Raw genomic sequence first — 17,930 nt, 5'->3', positions numbered from 1 at the left:
AGTTCTGGCTGTCCTGGAACTCACTCTGTAGACCAGGCTGGCCTCAACTCAGAAATCCGCCTGCCTCTGCCTCCCAAATGCTGGGATTAAAGGTGTGCACCACCACCGCCCAGCCCTGCTCTGTTCTTGCTCCCGTTGTTCCTCCTTTGCCTTCTGGTCCCTGCTGCCCTGTAGTCTTCATTTGTTCTAGATGTCATGCTCCTACATTGTATAGTACTTTCCAGTAAGTTGTTGCTCCCAGCTACTACACCAATGTCTCAAGAACATTTAGTTAGAGTGGTAGGTAGGGAGTGTGAGGGTGCTCCAGCTCTTCAAAGTCCCTCAGGAGAGGGCTAAGGCAGGTTTCTGAGATCCTTTCTCTGTGGTGTTTGTTCTTTTTCTTTCAGTCATCGAGGCCTTCCTATAGTTCACTGCCATTGACAGCGCTCTGCTGAGGTCTGCATTTCCAGAACAAAATCTACAAAATTCCTGCAGGCAGAAGGCAAAATGACTTGGGAGATACCTCTTTCCTTCTCTTTTCTGGGCAATTCCAATTGTCCTTGAATGAAGCGAGACATTCATTATCTTTGCCCTTATCTGGTTCTTTTTTTGGTGTTGAATTTCCCCCATGAATAGAAGAGAAAGCTGTTCTTCTCCCATTTGATTCCCAGGTGCCTCTGCTAGTAAAAGCACTTGCCACACTGAATGCATCTGTGACAAAGGAAGACAGATTCATCCCAATCCCTTGGCTTCCAAATGCAAGGCAAGCAGTGCAGCAGGTGTTTAACCAACAGACATCATTCAGTTCCAACACTGAGGAAAATCAACTGTAGTGAATCCTAAAAAGACATTCTCATCAAGTGCAGTGTGCTCTTTCCCCGACAGCTCTTCAAGAATAGTTCTTATCTTTTCCTTCAGCGTTGTTATTTTAAACAGGTGGATTGAGGCTTCAGAAAGATGGCTGTACTGGATGGGAGACAGATCAAACACACCTTGAAAGGTAGGGTAGGTGCTGCACTCAGGCACTGGTGTGACTACAGGGAACCTTGGCAGCCTGCACACACACAGAGGTATCTTCTGCTGATGGCCTTTCAAGAGCTGGGACGCCCTCAGATTCCTTATCACTCTAACTGTTCTGGAGACTTTGATATTTCTAATTTTTAGCAGATGTGTACTTGCTCATGACCCTTTCCCTTCCCCCAGAGCAATCCTGAATGCTTACATTCCAGAAGGCTTACTGTTCAAGAGGTGAGTGGGAAAGCTATGGCCCAGGGCTGTTTATCCAGGTAAGCTGGCCCTCTACCAGCCCTAGGCTTCCCGAAGCTCACGCCAGAGCACTAGTTCGCAGTGCATTGGACTTTAGACGTAAAAGGCATGGAGTGACAATGAATTCCTCTTCAGTGGGCATGTTTATCTGTGCTTTAGGCTACATGGGTTTTGTTTTTGTGTGTTGGCTATTTCCCTTAAGTTTTCTCTCAATCTACTTCTTAAATTTATAGTCAGGTGATAATATGAAAATTTTTTATTTTTAATATATAAAAATTTATACACACACACATATTATTATGATTTCCTTTTAAATGTAAGGAACATGGCTCAGCAAACATTAGATGTGTGAGTCTCACAGTGGAGTTCAATTCTCAGAGCCCAGGTTAAATAATAAAAAGGAAACTCTGCCTGTGTTGACCTGTATCTGGAATGCAGCGCTCCAGTAAGAGGGACAAGGGCTCCTGGGTAGCCTTTCTGGTGGCACAGTCTTCTTCATGGTGGTCAGCTAAGTTCAGAGACAGTGCTGCTTTCTGCTGTTTTGCATGTTTATCTACCTCAAGAGCAGACACTGTACACTGGCTACTCTGACATCATGTTCAGGTTTCAGCTCCAGTATCACCTTGGCAGATCCATTTCCCCAACTGCTGAGGACCCAGAGCACAGAATCAATCAATCCTTCCTTCCTTCCTTCCTTCCTTCCTTCCTTCCTTCCTTCCTTCCTTCCTTTCTTCTTCTTCTTCTTTTTTTTTTTTCTTCTGAGACAGAGTTTCTCTGTATAGCCCTGGCTGTCCTGAAACTCACTCTGTAGACCAGGCTAGCCTCGAACTCAGAAATCCTCCTGCCTCTGCCTCCCAAGTGCTGGGATTAAAGGCGTGTGCCACCACTGCCTGGCCAGAACATTTTCTTCATGGCACTTGGCACTATTTGTTGGCTGTATTTCCTGGTATTATAATCTCATTAATTTACTTTTTTTCTGAGAGTACTAGGGGTCATCTCTGCACCCCAAGATCATGTGTTTTTGTTTTGTTTTTTGTTTTTTGTTTTTTGCTTATTGCTTCTCAGCTAAGCAGAGTACCTGATGAAAGTAATGTTGCTTGAACATAGGCATTATAATGACAGGAGAGACTTGAGTTGGATTCTTGTTGTACTATACAACAAATACTTACATTTATAGCCTAGAATGCAGGTGTTTGTACACACACAGCTATAGCTGTCTATCACAGAATAACTATATTTATACAAATGAGTTGACATCACTTTTAATAGATGCCAAATTATGAAATTCTCGACATATATTTTTTCTGGTAATATTTTATTTAACATACTTCAATTCACCTGTATGTCAATAAATCACTGTTTATAAAAATGTTATAATGAGATACTGTGTTTCCATTTCTGAGTCTCATTAACATCTTAGAACATCAGGTTGAGTAATATTCTTTGAGGTAACAAGCATATGGCTACATTAAGATCCATTTTGATATAGCAGAGTCTATTAATCTAAGTTAATGTATATTTGTTTTAAACATATGCAGAATAAAATGTGTTACCTATGTTATAAATACAATCATTGCACACAAGGTCTATTTAGGTAATTAAATATATACACACACATAAACACATATATACATACAGCTTTAAATTTTTGCTTACACAAAGCAGTTTCTTTTTTTTTTTTTTTTTTTGGTTTTTCGAGACAGGGTTTCTCTGTGTAGCCCTGGCTGTCCTGGAACTCACTCTGTAGACCAGGCTGGCCTCAAACTCAGAAATCTGCCTGCCTTTGCCTCCCAAATGCTAGGATTAAAGGTGTGTGCCACCACTGCCTGGCATGAAGACTCTTAATGCTTAAAGATTATCCATTGGATTTATATATTTGGAAATGCTCAAATAACAAGATGCCCACACAACTAGAATTTTTACTCAATATCTAACATTTTGATAGAAGTTGCTACCCAGGACTGCTTTTAACTCATTCGTCTTTCTCCATGGTCGATAGTCCCCTCCTTCTCCTCCCCTTCCTCTCTTTCTGTCTTCCCCTTCCTCTTTTTCTCCCCTTCCCTTCCACTCTTCTCTCAGCTCCACCTCTTCTTCTACTGCATAATCACCGAGCTCCACTGCGAATACAATGTAGCAGAATAAATATCCTGCTACAGAGGTTTCCTTTCTAGGAAGAAAAGTTGTTGGGAGACAAATCCTAGCAGAAAGCAGCTATCATCTTTGCAGCCATCTCGGACCATATACTCTGACAAGAGACTTGTTTTCAACAGCCTACAACAGCTGAGCACACTCTGATAAACATCTTGTTTTTCTCACATATCTTGTTTTGTTGTTTAGTGCCCCAGCTGCAAGGCGCACGTGGTAAAGTGTCTTCAGCTGTGTTTCTCGGCTTGCGCCTATAAATACGCAGGATTTCCTTTCAATAATGGAGACTTGATCAGACTCTGTCTTGTCTCCATTCTTTGTGTCTCTTGCCCCTCCATCCCCACTCTTTGTCTTGCTAGACCCTGTTGACTGTCCCGCAGACCAGAGCACTTGACCCCCAAATGTGGGACAGTGTGGAGCAGTGTGGGCCGGGACAAATGGTTACATGAACAAAGGTATCATTGAAGGATTCGAAGATGTGGCAGACACCAAATATATTTTCCCTTCGGCCACTTGAGGTGGTTCAAGGTTAATGACTTGTTCTTTCTTCTTTTCTTTTCCCTTGCGAGGTGCCATTTCGCCATTTCTGAAAGTCATCCCCAAACTCCTCCACTGGAAAGAGAATATATAGCTTTTTTTTGGGGGGGGGGAGGTTGGTTCTTATTTAAAAACCCAGAGGTCCATTCTGGCTAAGCAGCAAAGGTGCTGAGTGTTCTCAGTGCTGTATCACCATGCCTTCCATGGAACAGAGCCCTGACTTATATACCATTGAAGTTTTTAGCAGCAGCCAGTTTACTTGGAAAGCTGTCCTTACATAGAATTGGAGAAACACATTAGGTTACTAGGCATGATAATTTGAAGCAAATCCTGAACTAAGCTAATGAAAAAGTTATCATGTAACACCACTATTGTCTTCATAACCCACAGATCACTCCAGAGGAAGAAGTTGGCAGAGTCATTGCTACTCACACTATAACAACAGGATCTCAGCTGGATACAGGAAGAAGATTCCAAATCTGTAAAATTTAAAATTCGGTTCTGTGCATCTACACCATTGTTCCCTATAGTAGAAGGCCGGTAGCCAACTGCTTACGTGTCCCCTCCTCCAGGATCTCATGTAGTACAAGCTGGCCTTCAACTTGCCATATATCTTTGGCTAAAGATGGCCTTGAACCTCTGATCTCCTATCTCTCCCTACTGAATACTAGGATTATAGGTGTGTACTACCACTCTTAGTTTATGCTGGGGATTGAACCCAAGATTTTGTGCATGGTAGGCAAAGACTACCAATTAAGCCTAATACAATCCCAGCCTAGTTTGCACTAATTTTTAACAGTTATGAAGTAACTGTTTTTAAGATTGCACCTAAAAAATCAAGACAAAGTAAGAAACAATTTGTTTCACTTAAGGTTTCCATTGCTTCTAAGAGACACCCTGACCAAGGCAACTCTTATAAAGGACAATATTTAATTAGGGCTGGATTACAGGTTCAGAGATTCAGTTCATTATCATCAAGGAAGGAAGCATGGCAGCATCCAGGCAGACATGGTGCTGGAGAAGGAACTTAGAGTTTTGTATCTTGATCCAGCCAGGAGAGGACTGTCTCTCAGGCAGCTTGGAAGAGGGTCTCAAAGCCCACTTCCAAAGTGATACACTTCCTCCAGTAAGACCACACCTACTCCAATAAGGCCATACCTTCTAATATTGCCATTCCCTGGGTCAAGCATATTCAAACCACCACACAATCAAAACCAAAAAGAGTCTTTTAAATATCTTGAACAGTCACAAAAGAGTTTAATTATTAGCCTAAATTTATAGGAAATAGGAACATGGACTAGAAAGATGGCTCAGTCTGCCCCTTTTCAAGAAGAAATAGAAAAGAATAGGAAAGTCAGCATGGACTTGTATTTTTAGTGCTAGAGAAGAGAAACAGTAGGTACCCCTGGGCTGACTACCTGGCCACCTAAACAGTGAACTCCAGGTCCTAGTGAAAGATCCTGTTTCAAAATGGGGTGAGACTCAAAAATGGCTCACTGGATAACACTGCTTGCCACCAGGTCTGAAGACCCGAATTTAATCCCTGGGGCCCACAGTTTACTGGTTAGTTTTATGTCAACTTGACAAAAGCTAGAGTCATTTTGAAAGATGGAATCCCCATAGAAAAAAATGTCAAAGCTAAATTGGCTTGTGGGTAGGTCTGTGGTGCATTTTCCTGACTGATGAGGAAGGCCAAGCTCACTGTGAGGGTTGCCATCTCTGGACTAGTGCTCCTGAGTCTGTAAGAAATCCGGCTGAGAAAATCATAGGGAGCAAGTCATAGTCTCTGCTTCAGTTTCTGCTTCTAGGTGTCTGCTCTGTGTGAGTTCCTACCCTGACTTCCAACAGGAAGGAGTATATCAGTTGTAAGTGGAAGTAAGACCTTCCCTTTCCAAGCTGCTTGTCATTGTGTTAGAATTTCATTGCTGTGAAGAGATACCACAACCAAGGCAACTCTCATAAAAGACAACATTTAACTGGGTCTGGCTTACAGGTTGAGAGGTTCAGTCCATTATCATCATTGTAGTGGGACACATGGGAGTCTGCATAGAGACATGGTGCTGGAGGAGCTGAGAGTTCTATGTCTTCATCCCATGGCAGCAGCAGGAAATTCTCCTCTGCTGGCAGCCAGGAAGAAGGTCTCTTCCCTCCTTGGCAGAGCTTCAAAGTCCACCCCCCATAGTGCTGCACATTTTCCAACAAGGCCATACCTACTCCAACAAGGCCATACCTACTCCAATAAGACCACACCTACTCCAACAAGGCCACACCTCCTAATAGTGCCACTTTGTATGGGCCAAACATATTCAAACCATCACAGTCATGTTTTGTCACAACCATAGAAACTTCAACTAAGACACACGTGGAAAGAGAAAAACAAATCCCATAAATTGTCTTCTGGCATACATGCACATTCTGTATGTAGCATGTATGCTTCCTCCCCGTCCTGCAAATAAATAATGAAGAATAAAATGTCAAATTAAAAAAAAATGTGATAGCACATGAAAAATGACCTCAAAGGTTGTCTTCTGGCTTCCACACAAACACATGAATGCATGCACGTGAACACACATGCACACACACACACACATACACACACATGCTCCCAGGCACACACTTGCACCTTCACTTACCTGTACTACCTGCACCTGTATATCTCCCATAAATAGGAATAAAACCCTTTTCCTAATGAGGTGATTTTACCCTCTCATGGAGCAAGTAGATTCAAAACTGTTTCTAGATCTAATACATGTAGCCATGATTGTGTTCCCATGTTTCTGTTTGGTATTTTGTAACATATATATTAAATTATATATACATACTATAGTGACATAATAAAGCAAGAGCAAACAGAATCAGCTGTATTTTCTGCAATTCACTTTGGATTGTTTACCATTTCCATCACGGATTAAGCATTCCTTGTTGCTTCTATTTTTAGGCCAGTGCTAATTCAGTTAAATAGGGTCTTCAATCAGCAGTAACCCACATGTTCACTCTTCAGGAGCTGTTTTGTACTAGACATGCTTGTGTGGGGGGCTATAGTTTCTTATTCACATTTAGGAGGGAACATGGCAGAAGGCAGGAGAGTGAGGCTTATGGGCTTCGAGGAAAACATACATAGAGGGAATCAATGGCAAAGGAAGACTGAAAATTCTTCCAAACGAGGGCTTCATTACTGAGATGGGGCATATGAAAACTAGAACAAACAAAACACGTAAGGTCACAACACACTCTCTAAACGCTGGAGAAAGCAGCTTCATGGCTGAACCTCAAAGCATCAGGACTCAGTGGCCTTTGAGCCTCAGACCTGTCCCAGCTCTCTGCCTACTTCCATTCTCCCAAGTGCTTTGTCTTTCTTAGTAAACCATCTGTATTTCTATCTGTGTTCATGTGTTCTTTGTTCAAACACAAATGTGAATATCTCAGTGGGTGCCCTATGGACCCTCATACACATTTATAGCAATAATACCTGGAAGCACCCTTTAGAAATTTGAGTCTTAAAGCAATTTCTAGGGTTTACAGCTTGGCCTCAGAGGCTATGAAATAACTTTTTCTACAGATGCTGGGAGCTGAGTAAGAGCCTAGAGCATGAAAAGACAAATGTTGTACCACAGAGCTATGAGCCAGTCCAGGTAAAATTCTCATTAATGATCCATACAAGAGACCTTGAGATACTTGGCTATGAACTCATTCTTTAGCCCATGTTGGCTTTGAATTCATGGTGATCTTCCTGCCTCAGCCTCCTCATGCCTGGCTTCTTTTCTTGGTTCCTAAGTCTGTGTATTCTGGCTTGGAATAAAGATAAAACCATGAAATACATTCATTAGTCTCTGCTTTGTTGCATGTTCTGTATCTTCCAGGAAAGCAGTCCAGCATTGAAAATACGTGCCAATAAGAACTTAAACCGAAGGCTGGAGAGATGGCTCAGCAGTGAAGGGCACTTGCTGTTCTTCCAGAGGTCCTGAGTTCAATTCCCAGCAACCATCTGTAGTAGGATCTGATGCCCTCCTTCGGGGTGTCTGAGGAGAATGATATTGAACTCATGTACATAAAATATATCAGTCTTAAAGGAACTAATCGAAGGAAGTCATTTTACTAGTTATAAGCCCACTGCTTTTTAGAAATCTTGATTCTTTTTTTGCCATTAGGACCAAATGCCTGACAAGGAGTGACTTAAGAGGGGGAAGATCTTGTTTTGTCCCACAGTTTTAGGCCATGTGACTCATTGTGGTGACCCCATAGTTTGCAGCTGCCCACTCATGCTACTGCAGACCAGGAAGCAGAATGATGCAGTGTGCAGCCAGGGCTGGGCTACAGTCTCCAAGTCTGGTCTCAGCAGGTCTACTTCTGTCAGCTAGGTCCCAAAACATTCCACAACCTCTCAGAGTGGGGCCACTGACTGAGGACCAGCTGTTTGATGAGGACCATGCAAGTTTGATGCAGACGGTTTACATTCAAACCTTGGCAGTATCCTAAAGGCTTCTGACCAGTGTCCTAATCATTTTTCTATAAAACAAGATCTTGGGGCAGAACTGCTGCTACAGTGCCATTGGTTAAGGTCAGAGATGGGATAGAGAGAAGTTTGGTAGATCAAGTGGATAAAAAACAATGTTAAACTGTGTAATTTTAGAGGGAACAGCCTCCAGCTCTCTCCAGGTGCACAAGCCTGGTGTAATCCGCCTGCTGTCAGGAGACTGCCTAGTCCTTTCAGGATATGATGACACATGACAGGGCTAATGCTTGAAGCAGTGGCCTCAGAATTTATAGAGAAAGGCTGGGTTGACAGACTCATGCCTACACCCTTTCTAAAATGACAACCAAACTTCCCAGAGGACATCTGACAGCTCCTGAGGTGACTGTGATTAAAACAAAAACAACAACAACAAAATGTTTCACAATTCCAGCTCCACAGGGCTTCATCTAGTCCAGGTACCTTAATTTTCCTTGTGAATGCATATATGTGTGTTCCTGTGTGTGTGTGTGGCCGTCTGAGTGTGTGGAGGCCTGAGGTTGATGTTCAAAGTCTTCCTTAATAGCTGTCTACCTTGAATATTCATGTATCGAAGTAGGGCTTCTCACTGATTCAACTAGTCTACCCATCTTGCTCCAGGGAGTCTTTGTCTCTCTACTCATCTTGTGCTGGAATTGTAAGAAGTTCACCTTTCCATGTGGCTTTTTGTGTTTGTGTGGCATGTGCTTTTTCCACTGAGCTACCTCTGCAGCTGCTCCAGCCATTTTCTAAAAGACCCCTACACACCGTTCATTCTGTTTATCCACATGGGTCACAGATATGCTCAAATGCCATGCTTCAGATGAGAAGTTGCCTCTGAGTAGGGTTATCATGCTGTATTAGTCGCTCGTAGGCAAGGGGGATTGGCAGCTGCATTAGAACGGTCAGAATGTCCTGGAGATGAAGCCCAATTAGTAGAGTGAGTGCCCAGAACAAAGAAGCCTTGGATCTGCTCACTAGCACTGTATAAAATTGGTGTGTGGTTCACATTCATAAGCTCAGTCAGTACTCAAAGGAGTGGCAGAAGGATCAGAAGCACAAGTTATCTTTAGTTACACAGAAAGTTCAAAACTCATTTCTCAAAATAAATTAATTTCTGAAAATAGGCAAATTAAAAGGGGGAGGGCAATAAAATAATACTATAAAATATGAACATATAAGAATGTATCTATAATACAGAGGTTCTTAGGGAGCATGTTTATTGCATGATAGTAGAGGCAGGAATATGTTTTTTTAATCATCTGATCGCAGACATCTCAGATATGGCCTAAGAATGATAACAGACAGTGTGGCAGAGGTCTAGAGCATATAAGCTTTCATGGTTGTTTTTGCAACCTACTTGAAATTATTCAAATATAAACAGTTTCACAGGATGATGGGATGCAGAATAGTGTTAGATAGTCCAGTGAGGGACATTAAATACCACATAGTCCATGATGGGCATCCCAAGTTCCAGTCACACAGGGCATGCCAAAGGTCTCTCACTGAGATCACTAGAGCTACTTACAACAAAGGAGACTTCTTTGCCATTTTAGGGTGTGCACCACAGCCAGGTGTGGTTTAAATCCTTCCACTGTTATGTGCCATGTGTATTCAAATATATTGAAATTAAAATGTATTATTATTAGGTGTATGCATGTGCACACATGTAAATCAGGTTAATAGAGAACAATGCTGTGGAGTTGGTCTATACGTCTTTCTTTACATGGTGTGCTAGCTAACATTATGTCAACGTGACACTGGGGAAGAGAAAGACTCAATTGATACAATGCTTCAATAATACTGGGCTATTCTCAGGCCTGTATAGTATATTCTTAATTAGTGATTGATATGGCCCATTCCATTGTGGGTAGCACCCACTGAGGGCAGGTGGTCTTGGATTCGATAAGAAAGTAGGATGAATAAACCATGGAGATTAAACCAGCAAGCAGCACCTGTCCATGGCTTAGCATCAGCTCCTGCCTCCAGGTTCTTGCCCTGTTTGAGGTCCTGTCTTGACTTCTTTCCATTATGAACAGTGATATGGAAATGTAAGCCAAATAAACCCTTTCCTACTCAAGTAACTTTGGTCATTATGCTTTATCACAGAGTTGATAGCTCTTACTAAGACCCTCGGGTTCTCAAGATAGGACTTAGGTCCTTAGAGTTCAAAGCATGAGCATTACCTATAGAACCCTTTTAGAGCCCTTGTTTGTTTTCCTGAGATAGAGTCTTATTTAACCCTGACTAATTGGGGATGACCTTGACCTTCTGGTCTTCTTGCCTCTCCCTCCCAAATTCAGGGATTACAGGCATCCCTTGCTAAAACATGTTTATATTTATTGATTTTGATTAAAGGTTTGTGAGAGAGGCTAACTCCCAGAGTTTATATTTGATCATTTCTACCATAGCATCGATTTTGACAGTTGAGTTTATCTGTTCAGATGATTCTGAGAAGTGGGGAGGTATCAATATCAGGTCTCCTCTTAGAAAAACCAGGCCTTCAAAACTCATTCACTGCCTTACCCCCAGGCTACCATTCAGTCAGTGAACATAGCAGGAGTTATTATTCCCAGGGACAGATTGTTGCTCACAGATGAAGTTCAGAAACACCCAATGGCATTTTCTTGTCTCATGATATAGTGTCTTCCTTGCAAAGTAGATGCTTACAAGACAGACGGTGGATTTACCTACCACTGTCCCTGTAGGGTTCTTTCTCAAGGACCCCTTAGGTCTCTCATCCATGGGCTTCATGTTTTTGTTGACTGACTCAGATCTCAGAAGAATTTGAGGAATTTTTTTTTTTTGTTCTTCAGAACTAGAAGCATTTTTGCTATTTTATTGTTGTTGCTGCTGGTGAATGTGTGTGTGTGTGTAATATACATATACATATATATATATACATACATATACATATACATATACATATACATATACATATACATATACATATATATATATATATTAATGAGACCCATATATGGTGGTATGGGTCTCACTTTCTAGTCTAGGCTGGCCTAGAACTCTACCCTGACAGTCTGGTCTTGAACATATGGCAGTATTATGTTCTCAGCCTTTAGAATTTCAAGGTTAGAGGCATACCTTCCCCACTCTTCCTTCATTTTAATAACTGAATTGTTTTTCTTTTTAAAAAAGAACACTTAAATTACATTTTAGTTATTTATTGTGTATATGTGCCTATGCATGAGTGTTACTGGAGATATTTAAAATGGTGGCACACAATCTAGCTTGTTCTTAAACAGCCACCATCTTCCTGACTAGCCTAGCCCTGTGGCCACGAGAGGTGGCAGCAAATTATTGCCTCCGTTCGGCTCAGGCCGCTGGCTCAGACCACCAACTCAGGTGGTGCCCACACACCCATGAGATGCCACCATGCAGGATGGCTCTGCCAATCTTCCACATTGTCTCCACAAGGCTGGGCTGAGCCCAGACCATCCCACCATCCATGCGGGCTGGTAGAAATGAGACTCTAATGCTTAGATTATCCAAAGGCTTTATACATTTGGTAATGCTCAATAACAAGATACCCACACAATTGGAGGTGTTTCCCAATTAACTAACCTAGATATAAGTTGTTACCCAGGACTGCTCTCGATTCAAACAAGGTTCTCCATCCTCTACATCTCTGCCTCCCTCTGCTCCTCCTCTTCCTTCTCCCTTCCTCTCCTTCCTCTTCCTCTTCCTCTCCTTACTCCTCCCACCTTAGCTCCTCCCAACTTTCAAGGAAAATATGCCACTACACATGAGAGAGAGAGAGAGAGAGAGAGAGAGAGAGAGAGAGAGAGAGAGAGAGGCACTGACCACATCAAGGAAGTGAAGGGTGAAAGCTGACCTGACAGAGTTGGCTCTTTCCCTCCACCATGCTGGTCCTGGGACTTGAATGCAAGTCATCAGTTTTAGTGGCAAGCAGTTTTACCTTCTGATCCATCTCTCTGCATAGGCTTGTTTTTATTATTATTATTTTTATTGATGTGCATGTTTGTCAGCTTTCTAGTACTGTGACACAATCCTTGAGAAGATCAGCCAGAAGGAAGTGCTGTGTCTTGTGGGTTCTGAGCTTCCAGTCTGTCAGCATTGTGTCTGAGTCTGAGGAATATAAACCAGGGCATGTCACGGGTGTCCTGGTTCTTTACACTGGACCCACTTCCTTGTTGATATCAGCTCCAGATAGCCCCGTACACTAAAATAGACTGATGGTATAAGATACTAAAGACATCAAAGTGCTTACAAGCCAGTGAATATCCAGATCTGCACATCTGAAATCCACTGCATTGTGAACCCTTCTTTAACACATGAGCCTTTGGAGAAAGTCCAGATCTAAACCATAGCAGTATGACAGACTCTACTTGGGATGGCAGGTCATATCATTACAGACTGAGAGCTTTGCTCTCCTGTAAAAAGCATGGGAAGAGGCAATTGCCAGTCTGGACTGTTGCCTGGAATGCAAGAGAGGTTGGAATGGCCTCATCAGACAAATCAAGAAGGGCTGCTTGTGTCTGGGAAATCCAGAGGGATTTGGGAGTTTGAGCATTATGAGTCATCACCCGACTTCCTGCAGTGTCCCATCTAATCACTGACTGGGAGATACTAAGAGAAATTAGGAGGTGCTGAAACTCAGGAATGTTGTAATTCAACAGCCCATAAGATAACACAGTGTCATAATTTCAGTCTCCACAGCTCTGTGGCCACAGGAACACAAGGCGCTCTTTTTAGAGAACATATGGCTCTCTAAGCCTACCCAGGTCATGGCTAAATTGTCCTTCTGTCTGGATTAGTCACAGTTCTGTTTTATCTGAGGGTAAGGGAAGAGATTTCAAAAGAATTGCCTCTTGGTTTTATAGGTGCTGCCAATTGGAATCTCTCTGTAAAGCACGGTAATAAGATGGAGACTCAACAGAGAGTCCTGTTCGAACTCTGAAGGCAATCTGAAGACAGAACTCCTTCTTCCATTGCAGTGAGTCTTTTTCTCTTGGGGTTGTAACTGATTGTGAGGAGCCCACCTTTTATAGGGACTCAAAGCAGATAAGTATAGTATTAAAAAAAAAAAAGGAAAAAAAAAGAAAGAAAAAAAAAACCTTCAGGAGGGCCAAGGGCAAAGTTTAAATGATGAGTGCTTGCTTAGTGGGCATGAAGCCCTGGATTTCATCATTAGCTCTGTATAATACTGGCCTGGTGATGCACACCTATAATCAAAGCACTCTTCAACTTCTGTACCCACAAGGTGACTTCCAATAGTCCATAACCTCTTCAGGCACTAGGGATGCATGTGGTGCACATACATACTATGGGAAAACCACTCATAGACATTAAATAAATCAATAATAAAGTAAAAATTTAAAGAATCTCGTTGTACTGATGCACTTTTATAACCTTAGAGGTAATATATATATATATATATATATATATATATATATATATATATATTAGATTATATATAATATTAATATATATACTATATTATAATATACTGCTAGACAAATACTGGGGCAGTGAGAGTCTGAATTTCAGCACCCTGCCCTTGAAAGAAATGAAAACCCATACAAATAAACTAACAAGAAAGAAAAGAAAAAAAAAGAAAAGAAAGAAAGAGAAAAAAGAAAGAAAAAATTAAAAAAAGAAAAGAAAAAATTAAGAAGAGGTGCACAGAGCTTGAGGAAGGATGCCCAAGGTTGTCTTCTGGCTTCCACGTATGTATGTATACTCCTCCACTTCATACACATACATGCATACATACATACATACAAGTATGCAAATATATAATAAATAAATAAACAAATAACTTCACAGCCACACCCTGACCTTCATTGAACTAAATATCTGGGTACAGTTGATCTTGGTAAGGTGACACATGAAATTAACTATCATTCTGTCTTTGCTTCTGTAATAGTGCACAGGCTAATCGGAATTTTTTTCCCCCCACGTGAACTTCTGCTATTGGTAATTAGTAACTTGGTCTTCCAAGGCTTCCCTAGCTCTTCCTTCCATGTGACCACATTTCTCTGAAACATCATCAGATAAGCTTTTCTTGAGGGCAAGGCTACTGAGCCCCAAGTCTGCTATAATTATCGTGCTGCTCAAAGTTCTTATCTGAAAATAATACAGTTCACCTGGGCTTAATAAAGGCTCATGGGATCATAAGGAAACGAAGAGAAATGCTGTTGCCATGAAGTCATACTGAAGAAAGAACCTCACAAGAAAGCTGCCCCATGGCTGGTAGCTCCAGACCAAGTTCAGAGCTAAGGCTGATGCTCCTAAGACCCATGCATGAAGGTCTGGGAGTTGACTATTTACAGGGAAAACAGGCAGAGTTGTTCATCATTTTCATTCTAGGCTGAGTAAAACATGATCTTACTCAGTTCAGATGCCTCTGGCTGTTCTCTCCCTCGTATCGATAATCAGACCCTTGTCCTCAACCACACCTAGGAGCTGTCATGCCCTCATTTTCATTTACTCAATTGGACTCAGAATCACCTATGTCCTAAGAGACTGTTTAGGAACAGTCTTCGAGGAAATTTCCAAAAAGTGAAGAAAATCCAGCCTGAATGTGGGCAGCAACATCCCATGGGCTGGAATCCCAGATGGTATAGAAGGAGAAAACGGAAGCTGAGCTGACACACCTCTGCATCCTGGCCTGCCATGCAGGAGCCATTCTGCCCAGTACTTCTCCCTGCCAAATACACCGAACTTTCTGAAACCAGGAGTCTGAAGGAATCCTTCCTCCCATAAGCTGATTGTTTCAGGCATTCTGCAATAGCAACGATGAAAGTAACTAACATAGGTGTCATCTTGCTAACACATAGGACACCTAGTTTCCAGATGGCGGTGATCACGTGGGGCTAACAATGACATTCCAGGATAATTTGTAAGAATATGGGAATTTCTTCCCTATGCAGAGCTGTGAATCAAATGTAACCATTACAACTCCCTTTTCATCCCAGAGCTGAAACATAGAAACCCAGAGCTTTGAGCTTGAAAGGCTAAAATACATCCCCAGACTTATTACCTCCTTTTCAGATAGATAAACAGATCAGGTGAGTTCAGGCCATAGACTTTTGCTTTGTTTTTGAAAAAATATCTCACTATATAACTCTGGCTATACTACTCACTAGGTAGGTGAGGCTCACCTTGAACTCACAGAAATCTGCTTGCCTCTGCCTGCCAAGGGCTGGCATTAGAGGAGTGTGCTACTACATACCCCCAGCCAGGCTACAGACTATAAACTGCATTTTCAAATGACAGAATGATTTAGAGTACTGTGGGAAGCATTCTGAAATGCTCCCTAAGATTATGTCCTGTGGTATACAAGCTCAACACCTGAGAATATTGACAATTGATGGATGGAGAGGCCTGGATTTCTGAGACTCCAGAATAAAGTTATAAGTGGCTGTTGTTGGGTGAATCACAAAGGTTATCCTAGGTGGGCCATACAGACTCAAATCAGCGATTTGCTTAGTTAGTTAGTTAGTTAGTTAGCTAGCTGTCTTTGGTGGTTTGTTTTTGGTTAAATCACTCTCTCTCTCTCTCTCTCTCTCTCTCTCTCTAAGTTTACTTTTAAAAAGTTTACTTTTTTTAAGTTCAACTTTATTGAACAAAGGAGTAAAGGGAGTTCTCAAGTTTTCGCATCATGGTTATTTTTTAAGCCATCTGATCCATGACAGTACTTACCAACATAAGATGTTTGTCTATTTTTGTCATTTGTATTTTAATTTTATATTCATAGATATACTTAAACCAATTAGTGCATGGTAACACATGGCTTACATGTTGCTTAAGCTGGTAATAATGGATAATAGCTCTATAGTAACTTGCAAGTTCATGTACAAATTTGAATTTTATGCAAAAATTTTGCTTTTATTTTTTACATTACTAATGTCAGTCACAGATAGATAAGACTTTTGTTTTCTATTTCCCAGCCAGAACAAAAATCTGTGATGTAACATTTTCATTATGTAAGATTTCCTTTTTACATTTCAGTAAGAAAGCCATATAGCCTTTTCTGAAACAAAATGTCCGGGAGGCTAATGAAAGAAAAAGTTAATAAGCTTATTTATTTAAATCAAATCCTCCAGTAAGAAATGGAGAATCTGCTGTCTTTACTTAGAAGGCTGTGTAAATAGTTATCTGTCAAAACTACATACCCACATGAACAAATATGTGCAATTCAACAACATTCCCTTACTGGAAACATGAGCATTCCACATCACAGTTCCCATAAGGATTTTTTTTTTTAAAGATTTATTTATTTATTTTATATATATGAGTACACCATAGCTGTCAGGGCATCAGATCCCATTACAGATAGTTGTGAGCCACCATGTGGTTGCTGGGAATTGAACTCAGGACCTCTGGAAGAGCAGTCCGTGCTCTTAACCGCTGAGCCATCTCTCCAGCCCTCCCATAAGGATTTTTAAAAGCCTCAAAATTCTGTCTTCTCTGGCTTGCTTCTCTCTGGACTCCACCCACGCTTCGTTAATGGTTCGCTTTATGTCATCGTCTCCGTCTTCATAAATTTTCTTTAGAACATTCATTAATCCCTCACTAGGATCTGCCTCAGTGTCGTAGGAAGGCTTTTCTTTCTCTTTGCATTCTTTTTCCACCTGAGTTAAGTAGTCCCATCTTGTGTTTTCTGCTTTCTTTCTACATAGGATAATAACTGTATCAGTCTTAACTTTTTTTGAACTGCCTTCCACAGAGATAGGTTTCAAAAGATTGTTCACAATCGTGGAGTAATTCTTCCCATTGAGGTTTTTTACCAAAAGATCAAATGACCTCTCTGTGAAGTGTATATGCACATTCTCAGTGGGAACCTGATGAACTCCAGTTAAGGTAACGTAAATTTTCACAAACTTATCTGACTGATCCCATCCATAGTTACTGATTTTCATGGTGTATCCTGTTGTAAGAGGCGCAACCACAGCAGCTGGCTTCTCATTATCAAGTTCTGGTTTCTTCTGCGACTTCTGTTGCATCTTGTTCTTTAGTTCCGTCTCAGTCTTGGACTTTACATTTGTAAGAGTATCACGTAGTCTTTTCCTAGTGGACTTTTCTAGCAATACTTTGACCTCTTCTAGGTCTTTCTGGAACTCCTCCAAAGCGGAAGCCATGCTGTGGCGCATCAGACCCGAAGCTGGAACTGCAGCAATGCACCGAAGCAGATAGGAAGGGCCGAACACTCCACCCACGAGCGCTGGCAGCGAGCTACACCGACCCAGCATGACTCGGCTCCCTGCCCTCCGCACCCAAATCTGTCTCTTAAAGCCCAAGTTTATTTTGAACTTGCTGTGGCCAAGTTTCACATGAATGACCTTGGACTCTTGATCTATGTGGCCCAGTCTCCTGAGTGTTAAGATAACGAGTATCTTTTGGTTTTTGGTTTTTGTTTGTTTCTTTGGTTTTTTGCTGTTGTTGTTGTTTTGAGATACGATCTTTCTATGTAGCCTAAATTGGTTTTAGGCAGGTCTTCCTTTCTCAGCCTCTTGAATTATCTTACTTC

General features: G+C 41.5%; 1 pseudogene; it reads right to left on the bottom strand.

Moving 5' to 3' along the window:
- Nucleotides 1-17,556, bottom strand: part of LOC114614399 — a 65,107-nt pseudogene extending 47,551 nt beyond the window's left edge.
- Nucleotides 17,557-17,930: the final 374 nt, after the last annotated feature.

The sequence above is a fragment of the Grammomys surdaster genome, unplaced genomic scaffold (assembly GCF_004785775.1).
Source record: "Grammomys surdaster isolate TR1022 unplaced genomic scaffold, NIH_TR_1.0 62, whole genome shotgun sequence".
NCBI lineage: Eukaryota > Metazoa > Chordata > Mammalia > Rodentia > Muridae > Grammomys > Grammomys surdaster.
The sequence above is the reverse complement of the archived record's forward strand: the minus strand, read 5'-3'. Positions and strand labels throughout refer to the sequence as shown.